Here is a 13,495-nt window from a genome sequence, read left to right as displayed (position 1 = left end):
CAAAAATTGACATTCTTTTATAGCCATTTTCAGCAAGGAACATGTCTGTTCAGTGAAATCTATTCAGACCCATTTTATCTAGAAAGTTGTGTCTTTTGGAAAAAATAACAACTTTTCGAAAAAATTTGTAGATTAGGAAAATAACTACTTTTTGGAAAGTAACGACTTTTCAGAAAAGTAACGACTTTTCGGTATGTTACCGTTACCCGCAAATTTATAAGAGATAATATTAATAGGATTTATTTGATTTAACAAAAAACTGATTAAATAAATTTTGTCCAAAAAATTTATCAATCAATCACATCATTTGTCAAATCCAAATCCAAATCCAAAGCCAAAGCCAAAGCCGAGCCGAGCGAGCGACGACGACGCTGCGAGGGGGCATCTTCTTCTTAGCTCTTTTAAGAAGTAATGGAAGTGTTTCCTTCTATAAGGACAACAATTTCCATTTCTTTTGCCGATATGCGAGAAATGACTTTTCATTTGCACTTTGCAAATGACTTTTCATTTTCCCTCCAAAGTAGTTCCCTCACTTTTCATATTCTCTCTTTTCTTTTCCCATTCACACTTGCTAAAACCCAACAATACCCAACATGAATGGGGAAGGCTATTGTTAAAACATATGCATGAAAAAACTTGTGTGTCTTGTAGGTAAAGGTTAATCGCATCTGGATAAGTAGGTTTCCCTTTAAACTTTCCGTAGTGAACATATATCGGATATACTCGGTCAATCGGTAGATTTGATATCTTTGAACCGTCGAGCTTTGGTGTATACCTAGACAACATATGTCACTCAATCAACCCTTGAACTGTTCTTAGTTCTCATTGTTTTGTTCTTTTCAGCCATGAACACATCTTGGATAGTAAGTGCTTAAAGAACTGGCCTTACCAGATTCTCCTTGAAGCGGCTTACACTTCACACTTACATAGGTGATTTCTAAATGTGTTATCCCATAGATACACCATTAAAAAGTCCTTATGTCTTTATCCTAGTTACTAAACATTGTCTCATTATGAGAATGGACCATAAAATAATAATAATAATTTTTTTTCCTTTGACAATGTTGAACCGTCATCAATGACTTTGTTTTATCTCCTTGAACCTAGATCTTGGGATCTCCAGTCTTCTAGGTAGAGTTACCGCCACGATGATTTGTTCTCGGCCATAGTCCCATTCCCGTCGATGATTTCTCAACTCCCTCTCTATTTAGGCTTTTTGTAAGTGGATCCGACACATTATCTTTTGACTTCACATAGTCAATTATGATAATTCCACTAGAGAGTAGTTGTCTCACAGAGTTATGTCTTCGTCTTATGTGACGAGACTTGCCGTTATACATAATGCTTCCAGCCCTTCCTATTGCAGCTTGACTATCCCAATGTATGCATATAGGGGCCATTGGTTTGGGCCAAAATGGAATATCTTCTACGAAATTCCGGAGCCATTCAACTTTTTCACCTGCCTTGTCTAAAGCAATGAATTCAGACTCCATTGTAGAGCGAGCTATACATGTTTGTTTGGATGATTTTCAAGATATTGCTACTCCACCAATAGTAAAAACGTATCCACTTGTGGATTTTATTTCAGTTGACCCAGTAATCCAATTTGCATTATTTTATCCTTCAAGAATGGTTGGATATCTGTTGTAATGTAAAACATAGTTTTGAGTGTCATCTAAGTATCCCAAAACTCTCTTCATTGCCAACCAATGATTATGATTAGGATTACTTGTGTATCGACTCAGTTTACTGATAGCGCAAGCTATGTCTGGTCGTGTACAATTCATGACATACATTAAGCTTCCCAATACGCTAGCATAGTCCAATTTAGACTGACTTTCGCCTTTATTCTTTGCAAGATGAAGATTTATATCAATTGGAGTCTTTGCTCTTTTAAAATTAAAAATTTTGAATTTTCAAGTATCTTTTGAATATAATGAGTTTGAGACAATGCTAGACCATTAGGAGTTTTAAGAATTTTAATTCCTAATATCACATCAGCAACTTCTAAATCTTTCATATCAAACTTACTAGCAAGAATATGCTTTGTAGCTTTTATATTAGCAATGTCTTTGCTCATTATAAGCATATCATCTACATATAGGCATAAAATAACTTCCTGATTTGAAGTATCTTTAATGTAAACACATTTATCACATTCATTGATCTTAAATTCATTTGACAACATGGTTTGATCAAACTTTGCATGTTTTGGTGCTTGTTTTAGCCCATAAAGTGACTTAATAAGTTTGCACACTTTCTTTTCTTTACCAGAAACTACAAAACCCTCAGGTTGTTCTATGTAAATTTCCTCTTCAAGTTCTCCATTTAAGAAGGCTGCTTTCACATCCATTTCATGAATTTCAAGACCGTATACTGCATCTAGTGCAATTAGCATCCGAATTGATGTAATTCTTGTCACTGGCAAATATGTGTCAAAATAATCAAGACCTTCTTTTTGTCTAAAAACTTTGACAACAATTCTTGCTTTATATTTGTCAATAGTTCCATCGTCTTTCCATCTTCCTTTTAAAGATCCATTTTGAACCCAAGGGTTTGTTCCCTGGAGGAAGATCAACCAACTCACAAGTATGATTGCTTAAGATTGATTCAATTTCACTATTAACAGCCTCCTTCCAAGAGGTTGAGTCGGTAGGCAACATTGCTTCCTTGAATGTTTGAGGCTCACTTTCAAGAAGAAATGTTACAAAATCTGATCCAAATGAAGTAGATGTCTTTTGACGTTTACTGCGTCTTGGACTTTCTTCATTTTGTTAATTCTCTTTTGGTTCTTCTCTAGGTTGTTTAGATCCCCCACTAGATGACTCAAGTCTAGTTTTATACGGATAGATATGCTCAAAAAATTCAGCACTATCTGATTCCATTACCGTATTATCATGAATATCCGGATGTTCAGACTTATGAACCAAAAAATGACATGCCTTACTATTTGTGGCATATTCAATGAATACACAATTCACAGTCTTAGGTCCTATTTTTACCCTCTTAGGTATAGGAACTTGGACTTTGGCTAGACACCCCCACACTTTGAAATATTTCAAATTGGGTTTTCTACCTTTCCATTTCTCATATGAAATTACATTTGTCTTTGAGTGAGGCACTCTGTTAAGTATCTGATTTGCTGTAAGGATAGCTTCCCCCCACAAGTTCTGTGGTAAACCTGAACTTATAAGTAATGCATTCATCATTTCTTCTAAAGTTTGGTTTTTTCTTTCTGCAATTCCATTATACCGAGGAGTGTAGGGAGCAGTAGTTTGATGAATTATTCCTTTTCTAAACTTATTTCTACAAATGGAGATTCATATTCTCCACCTCTATCACTTCTGATCATTTTGATCTTTTTATCTAACTGATTTTCAACTTCAGTTTTATATTGCCTAAATGCATCTATTGCTTCATCATTACTATTTAGCAAATAGACATAATAATATCTAGTGCAATCGTCTATAAAAGTTATGAAATACTTTTTCCCACCACGTGATGGTGTTGACTTCATGTCACAAATATCAGTGTGAATCAATTCTAAAGGATTTGAATTCCTTTCAACAGATTTATAAGAATGCTTAGCATAATTAGATTCAACACAAATTTGACAATTTGATTTATTGCACTCAAATTTTGGCAAAATATTTAAGTTAATCAGTTTTCGCAAGGTTTTGTTATTAATGTGTCCCAAACGTTCATGCCATAAGCATTTAGACTCAAGCAAGTAAGAAGAAGCAAAATCTTTATTCATATCAACTGCAATTACATTGAGTTTGAAAAGGCCATCACTAAGGTAGCCTTTTCCTACATAGATATCATTTTTACTACTACTTTATCAGAAACAAATACACATTTAAATCCATTCTTGGTCAGAATTGGAATTGAAAGTAAATTCTTTCTTAATTCTAGAACATATGAGACCCTATTCAAAGTCACCACCTTGCCTGATGTCATCTTTAATAGGACTTTGCTAGTTCCTTCCACCTTTGAAACAACAGAGTTTTTCATACACAATTTTTCATCTGTAAGTGCTGGAGTATATGATGAAAATAGTTCTTTGTTGGCACAAACATGGCATGAGGCACCAGAATCTATCCACCATTCTCTTGGATTTTCAACTAAGTTACATTCTGAAAGCATTGCACAGAGATCATCCATTTCTCCTTTGGATTCAGCCAAGTTTGCTTGATCTTTCTTTTTCTTGTCCTTCTTAGGACCCCGGCATTCATTAGCCCTATGACCATATTTACCACAATTAAAGTAGTTTCCATTGAATTTCTTCTTAGGAGTATTGCTTTTTGGACCAGATGCTTTCTTTCTTTTCTTTAATTTTGTGGAATCTTCTTCGACAAAATTTACTCCAGATATTGCTGAATTACCACGTGACCTCTTTTCTGCAGCCTTATTATCCTCTTCAATTCTCAACCTTACTATGAGATCTTCAACAGTCATCTCCTTGCGTTTGTGTTTCAAGTAGTTTTTAAAGTCCTTCCACAATGGAGGTAACTTTCAATAATTGCAGCCACTTGAAAAGCATCATTCACAATCAATCCTACATTAAAGGTTATGTAAGTATTAAGGGAAAACTTAATATTTCTAATATAGGCATTAAATAAATTTATACTATCAGCAAGGAGATCATGGATTATGACCTGCAATTCTTGAACTTGGGTGACGACAGTCTTACTGTCTATCATCTTATAGTCCAGAAATTTTGCCACAATGAGTTTCTTCATTCCAGCATCTTCTGTTTTGTACTTCTTTTCTAAAGCATCCCAGAGTTCTTTTGAGGTTTTGACATTGTTGTACACATTGTAAAAATAATCTTGCAGACCACTCAAAATATAATTTTTACACAAAAAATCTGAGTGTGTCCATGCTTCTGTTACCAAGAATCGTTCATCAGCCGGAGTTTCATCTGACATAACAGGAACATTCTCATTGATGAACTTCTGCAGACTTAACGTAGTGAGATAGAAGAACATCTTTTGCTGCCATCTCTTAAAGTCGACTCCAGAAAACTTTACAGGTTTCTCAGCCGGTGCTAAGACAACATTTAAACGATTATGTGCAACCGTTATTGTTGCAGCACTTACTGTTGCAGCATTTGTTTGACTTGAATTAGTCTATTTTTTTCTATCACAAATGGCAGATAAATTAAGTATTTAAAATACTAAAAGTAAAGAACAAATCTTTACACAAACTGTTTCTGATTTAACGATAAAGTTTTTATGTTCTTTTAATCGTTAATCGAATGAATTTTAAAAATTCAAGCAGAGTAAAAAACCATAAAGGTTTTAATTTCCAGAAACCTCAAATACAGAAAATGTTAAATTTCTTAAGATTGTTATTCTTACAATAGCCTGTATTTCTAAGGTTAATAAACAGAAACAGAAATAAGATAAAGCAGAAAAAATATAAAATACAAGAATTAATCCGAGTCCACAGAAACTACTGTGTGTCCTTAAGAAATTTAATCCCCTCACTGTACCCAAGGTTATGGATTAATTTCTCCCAAGATAAAACGGATTAAACCTATTAAAGAAATAGTGGTACCTCAAACTTCTTTAACTTCAACGAACTTAAGAACAACAACAAGTCACGCAACTCAGTCGATCGACACTTTGATTTTATTTGAGAGAAAAATAAATGCAGAGAAAGAAAAATTTTCAGTGTTTGAAAAATCAAAAATTGACTTCCTTTTATAGCCACTTTCAGCAAGGAACATGTCTGTTCAGTAAAATCTTTTCAGACCCATTTTATCTAGAAAGTTGTGTCTTTTGGAAAATATAACAACTTTTCGAAAAAATGTGTCTGTTAGAAAAATAATTATTTTTTAGAAAGTAACGACATTTCGGAAAAGTAACGACTTTTCGATCGTCACCCGCAAATTTATAAGAGATAATATTAACGGGATTTATTTGATTTAACAAAAACTGATTAAATAAATTTTGTCCAAAAAATTTATCAATCAATCATTTGCCGAATCCAAAGCCAAAGCCAAAGCCGATCCGAGCCGAGCCGAGCGAGCGACGACGATGACGACGGCGCGAGGGGGCATCTTCTTCTTAGATCTTTTAAGGAGTAATGAAAGTGTTTCCTTCTATAAGGACAACAATTTCCATTTCTTTTGCCGATATGGGAGAAATGACTTTTCATTTGCACTTTGAAAATGACTTTTCATTTTCCCTCCAAAGTAGTTCCCTCACTTTTCATATTGTCTCTTTTATTTTCCCATTCACACTTACTAAAACCCAACATAAATATCATAAAGGCATTCGAGACATAATGCAACACTGATGCTAGAGATCGAATTTGATACTTTCGATGTGCAAATCACAATGAAATCCATAAGCCACTAAACAACTGAAAATCAAATTAATAGAGAAAATTACAGCAGAAACAAACCATAGCTGAAATCAAATCTACGAACTAAATAAAATCTTGTCTAAGATAAATTAAAATATGCTAAACGGAGTTTACCTTTTCGAGAGTAGCGATTGGGACAAACAAACTGAAACTATCTATTCCACTATAACTTCTTCATGAGTTCCCTCAAACTCAAATGAACTTGGGCGAGTAATGGGCGGACAGGATGAAACTAAAGCTCGAAATAAATTATTTTCTCTTTTATCAGTAAAAAAAATTTAATCCCTTTTGCTAAGAAACAAGACCACAATCCTTAACCCCCCCCCCCCCCCCCCCGAAAAAAAAAAATCCCCCTAAACAGTGAATGAATAGCAATATATATCAAGATGGATTAGGTTTTTTTCGACTAGTGGAGAGGGGAGGAAATATCAAAAAAGGCTGGGGTAAAACTGAGATTCCATGTCCCGATTCTAAATTTGAAAATCTTTTCTGGATGAGGATAAGGTGTACAATTTTGCAACGGAAAAGGGATGAAAGCCGTTCGATTGCGCTCTAAGGACGATGGGGCGAGGAGATGGCTCCATCTGCCTGCTCGCGTACGAAGAAAAATCGCTCTTCTGGAGGGGTACAAACGGACAGGGAAGGAAAGGGAGAAACGCGGCTAAGGTCGCGTTTGGGTTCGCAACTAGAGCTTGAGCCTGCTCTGCTTCGCGCGTGAAAGAGATGAGCAGTAGGGGGTCTGCCTTCTGATTTCTTTCCTTTGGTGAAGAAGAGAAAGGGGAATTGGGTCAGGTTACTGGGTTAATTGAATGGCTTACTGGATTGTGAGGTGGGCTGAATAGGGAGGTGGGTTGGGCCTTTGCTGGGATTATTGGAAATGGACCTTGGAGCTAAGAGTTACTGAAAGTCTGGGATGAGCGGCTGAAAAATAAAGGGTCCAAATTCATCTAAAAGCCCATCTAGCCAAAATATTGGCTAAAGTGAGTAAACTTTAAAGACAAATTAATATAATTAACTAACAAACTTTTTAATTTTAACGAAATAAAACAATCGACGTAGTCATAAGATAATTGATTTAAAATGTAAACCATTATATAACTAAATTAATAAATAAAATATATAAATAAAATAAAATCTTTAAAGACTAATTTCTAATAAACATAACGTATAATATCCATATACATTATTATGTAAATAGTACGTAATATCTAAGAATTATGAAAATGATAAGATTTATTTGGAATAACTTGAAATGCCTTTTAAGCCTTAATGGAACCAATTATTTCAAAACGCTTAGGATTAAGAAGCTCGTTAATTAATTAGTATCGGGGAAGGTCATAATTGGGTGTCAACAACTGTCCCTCATTTTACTTGGATCTATACAAGAAATCTGAGGAAAATGAAATTGATCAAACCAATTTGACCGACCACAAATTCGTCTTTTCGACAAAACTTGTCACGGAGTTTAGGAATCATGGCCGCACCCTGGTAATGAGTTTCCTATATATCTTAGGCAATATGAAGATTCAGGCCACTTGTAGTTTGACTCGATCAGTTGAAAAGGAAATCTATTACGCTAGATAACCTTTGGTTCTGAAAGAGTGACAAATATATCGAGTATGAAAAGGAGGCTTGTAACCTCTTAGCCGTGAATGTGGCTCACTTCACACCCATAATTAAGAACTTACACGGACATAATTTCCAAGCTCCTAGCGTATTGTCACTTAGATTGGAAACTTGCTTCTTGTGATATCTAAATTTTCGGATTCAAAATCGAAACTAACAAACTGAAAGAAAAACCCACATGCCTTGTGATAGGGGTGTGGCTTGATTGTGGTGGAAATTGCTCCTCTGCTCGTGTCCTAAGAGTTTGACATTCCTCTTTGGACTATGTCCCAGTTCGCTGCTAAGAAAATTTCCACGTTGTGTTGCGCCTCTTTTTACGTCGTCCGCACCTGTGGTTTTTGTAGAATTCATCCTTTCGGATGCTCTCGACAAGGACTGAGATAAAAAATCGTCAGCTAAAAAATGCAATTAGGATGGGAGACATTGTCTTTTACCATGTCGACACTCAATTGTTCTCCTCGACATTTGACGTCAACTCGATCGGTCTGACGTAAAGCAAATAAAGCTTATGTCTGGTGTTTGCAATGTAATCTCCAATGTACTCTTCACTTGATGTCGAAATAAATAAATGTTGATGCGAAGCTGATATTTCTTTTGATATCCATGCACTCTTCATGCTGATGTCATCATAAATGAAAGATGATGCAATGCTGACACTTCTCTTGATTTCGATGTACTCTTCATGTTGTTTACTTTAATCAGTATAAAGGAATGTAGTTGATGCCAACGAGTATATAATCCTCCTTGGATGCCCTATTACTTCTCTGGGAGTTCATGATTTCTTACGGGACATGTATATCTTCTTGTGATGCATGAATTTCTGCGAGGTGTGAAATATTCCCACGAAGCATAATTTATGTGAGGTATGAATTTTTCTCACGATGCATGATTTTTGCGAGGTATGAAATCTTCTCATGATGCATAATTTATGTGAGGTATGAAATCTTCTCACAATCCATAATTTCTGCGAGGTATGAATCTTCTTGCGACGCATAATATTCTGTGAGGCATGAAATTTTCTCACGATGCATAATTTTCTGTGAGGTATGAAATCTTCTCACGATGTATAGTTTTATATGAGGTATGAAATCTTGTTACGATGTATAATTTGACTCGCGAAGCATGGTCTTCTGCTGCATGATCTTCCGCGATGCATGAGTATTGACCTGCGATGCATGATCTTCAGCAATGCATGAGTATTGACCCGCGATGCATGAATATCAACTCGCAATGCATGATTTCTCGCGATGAATGTGTATTGACTCGCGATGCATGATTTTCCGCGAATCCCAAAATCAATAGTTTTTCTAGAATCAATACGCATGCATAGTCTTTGACATAAGTGATGTAAAATGAATCCTTCTTCTAGAAAAACTATTGATTCTGGGATGGTTTTATCCTTCTTTGACTTCTCCGTATTCATTCATCGGAAGAATTTGCCAATTTCAAAGCAAATTATAAGCTTGCATCCACAGAAAAATTGTTAATTTTTTGAAACGAACTAATTTGTGTCAATTTCTTTAGTTGTCTGCTCCTTATCCAGCTGTCTCCGGTTGGTTTCCCGATCTCTCGACTCTTGATGGATGAGACAAAATATTTAATGCCAAAACAAATGAAACATAGAAGGGAAAATTTAAAGAGAAATATTTTTTTGAGAAATATTTTTTTGAGAAATATTATCTAAAAAAAAGTCACTGCTCAGTCATGTCATATCAGGCTTAACAAACTTCTTTGAGTCTGATGCTTGGAGGTCTATCTGATCATTCGCATGGGAGTTTTCTGAGTCACTCCCGACTTGTAGATGAAATCATGCAGAAATTTTGAGGCCATCCTCAAAATTTCTGTCCCAGTTAACTGTGTTGCTTATATTTTCACCATAGCTGAGTATATTGCGGAATTTTTGAGATCTTCTCAAAAATTCTATCCCAGTTGCAGAACTCAAAAATTCTTCATTCTTGACTTGCCGAGGAGGAGTCTTCTTCTCGAGAATTTTTGAGTCCCTCTCAAAAATTCTGTACCAGTTTCGATTGTTAATAGGAAAAGAAATCTTACGGGAGATATGACCGAACCCTTGTGGCGCCTACGTATCTCGTTGAGGTAGGAATCATGTTAAATTTAGTTTCCCCATCAAAGGTTAACAAATTAAAAATTTACAAAGAAACCGACCAAAGCCGACATAGGCCGCCTACGTATCTCATTCTTGAGAATTCATGTCGAACGTAGTTCAAGTACAAAAAAATATTAGAAGGGGTAAATGGGGTGACCGAAGCCAACATAGGCCGCCTACGTATCTCATTCTCTAGAATTCACGTCAGACGTAGCTCATTACAAGATGGGTAAAATTTAAGCAAAACAAAATACAAGCAAACAAAATGATTACAAGTATATAACAGAAATGCAAACCAAAGTTTCTCACGTAGTATCTCTTGACAGCATCCGAGTTGATAGGTTTAGGTCATACGATGTCATTCATATCCGATAGGACCAAAGCACCTCCAGATAATACTTTGTGAACCATGTAAGGTCCTTGCCAGTTCGGTGCAAACTTTCCTTTGTACTCGTCTTGATGAGGAAAAATACGCTTAAGAACCAACTGACCAATTTCAAAAATTTTTTCTCTTACTTTCTTATGAAAAGCACGAATCATTCTCTGTTGATACAACTGACCATGATAAACGACAACCATTCTCTTCTCATCAATCAAAGTTAGTTGATCAATCCACTTGCCGACCTATTCAGCGTTACTTAACTCAACTTCTTGGATGATTCTCAAAGACGGTATCTCGACTTTGGTAGGTATGGCTGCTTTTGTTCCACATACTAGAAAATATGGAGTGGCTCCAATTGATGCTCTGACATTCGTGCGGTATCCAAATAAAGAATATGGTAACATCGCATGCCAACCTCTATGCTTGTCAATCATTTTCCACAAAATCTTTTTGATATTCTTATTCGCGGCCTCTACATCTCTGTTCATTTGGGGACGATAAGCAGTTGAATTTCGAAGAGTAATCTTAAATTGCTCACATATCTCTCTCATCAAATGATTGTTGATATTTGCACCATTATTAGTAATGATGGATTTTGGTATTCCAAATCTGCATATCAGATTGTTATGAACAAAATCAGCCACCACTTTCTTGGCTACTGACTTTTAAGAAGTTGCTTCCACCCACTTAGTGAAATAATCAATGGCAACAAAAATGAATTTGTATCCATTCGAAGCGGCTAGCTCTATCGGACCGATGACATCCATTCCCCAAGCTACGAATGACCAAGGTGAACTTATAACATTAAGTTTGTGAGGTGACACTCTGATCAAATCACTGTGCACTTGACATTTGTGGCATTTTTGCATAAATTTTCAATAATCATTCTCCATAGTCATCCAGAAATACCCGTATCGTAAGATCTTTCTTGCCAAAATGGGTCCATTCATATGCGTGCCACAAACTCCAGCATGTATCTGTTCAATTAACCTCGCAGCTTCGACGGTATCAACGCATCTTAGAAGACCCAAATCTGGAGTTCTCCTTTACAAGATTTCCCAAATCAAAAAGAAATTGAGAGCCATACGGCGTATCGACTTCTTTTGGTTTGATGTAGCATCTTCAAGATAAGTTCCAGACTCCAAATACTTTTTTATATCAAAATACCAAGGCAAACCGTCTAGTTCTGCTTCGACACGGAAACAATTGATTGGATGTTGTTTCAACTCTATTTCCAGAGGATCAATATAATCTGTATCCGGATGTTTAATAATCGAAGCGATGGTGGCAAGAGCATCGGCCAATTTGATTTGTATTCTGGGAGTATGTGTGAACTCGATCTTGCAGAATATTTTGCACAAATTCTGCACATATTGTACATAAGGTACAATCTTCGAGTTCTTCACAACCCATTCTCCTTGAACATGATAATACAAAAGATCCGAGTCTCCAATAACTAAAAACTTGTAGACATTCATGTCGATGGCCATTTTCAAACAAAAAATACAAGCTTCGTATTCGGCCATATTGTTTGTGCAATTAAATCGAAGGTTAGCCGCCATGGGATAGTGCTGACCGGATTCTGACACTAAAACTGCTCCACTACCTTTACCCTGATGATTTGCCATTCCATTAAAGAACAATCTCCAACCTGGATATGCTTTAGAAATATCCTCACCCACAAATGACACTTCTTCATCGTGAAAATAAGTCTTAAGTAGTTCATATTCTTCATCAACAGGATTTTCTGCAAGATGAACAGCCAAAGCTTGTGTCTTTATCGCTTTCTAAGTCACATACAATGTCAAATTCACTCAACAATATTTTCCACTTAGCTAACTTTCCGGTCGACATCACCTTCTGGAAGATATACTTCTGTGTATCCATTCTGGGAATGAGATATGTATCGCTTCTGGGCTAGCCACGTCAATGCACAACACGTACTCTCCGACAAAGTGTAACGAGACTCGTATGGAGTGAACTTCTTGCTTATATAATAAATAGCCCTTTCCTTGTTTCCTGTTTCATCATGTTCACCAAGTACGCATCCGAATGCACTATGTGAGATAAATAAGTACAACAACAAAGGACTCCCTTCTCGCAGAGGAACTAATACCGGTGGATTGGACAAATAGTTCTTGATAGCATCGAAAGCAGTCTGACACTCTTCAGTCCACTTTGTCGGGGAGTCTTTCTTCAATAGCTTGAAAATAGGCTCACACACCACGGTTAATTGAGCTATGAATCGGCTGATTTAGTTTAACCTTTCTAAGAAACTCATCACCTCTTTTCTCATTTTCGGCGGAGGTAACTCTTGAATTGCTTTAATCTTAGAGGGGTCGAGCTCAATACATCTTCTGCTGACTATAAATCCCAACAATTTTCCGGGTGGAACTCCAGAAGCGCATTTGGTGAGGTTCAGCTTCAAGTTATAATGACGCAAACGATTAAAGAATTTCCTTAGATGTGTCAAGTGGTCCGAAATATCGCAGGATTTGATTATTCTATCATCCACATACACTTTAATCTCCTTATGAATCATGTCATGAAAAATGGTCGTCATAGCTCTCATGTAGGTGGCACCCTCATTCTTGAGGCCGAACGTCATCACCTTGTAGTGATATACACCCCAAGGTGTAATGAAAGCCGTCTTTTCCGCGTCTTCCCCATCCATCAGAATTTGGTGATAGCCTGCGTAACAGTCCACAAACGACTACATATCATGCTTGGCACAGTTGTCAATCAACATATGACTATTCAGCAACAGAAAATTATCCTTCGGGCAGGCTTTGTTGAGATCTCTATAGTCAACACAAATCCTAATTTTCCCATCTTTCTTGGCCACCGGAACAACATTGGCCAGCAAAGTTGGATATTTTGTCACTTCCACCAATCGGGACTCTATTTGCTTAGTGATATCTTCATCAATCTTCAAACTTAGTTCAGTCTTGAATTTCTGAGTTTTTTGCTTTACCGAATCGAACCCCGAGTTAATCAGCAACTTA

The sequence above is a fragment of the Solanum lycopersicum genome, chromosome 1 (assembly GCF_036512215.1).
Source record: "Solanum lycopersicum chromosome 1, SLM_r2.1".
NCBI classification, from domain to species: Eukaryota; Viridiplantae; Streptophyta; class Magnoliopsida; order Solanales; family Solanaceae; genus Solanum; species Solanum lycopersicum.
Note: the sequence above shows the minus strand (reverse complement) of the source record.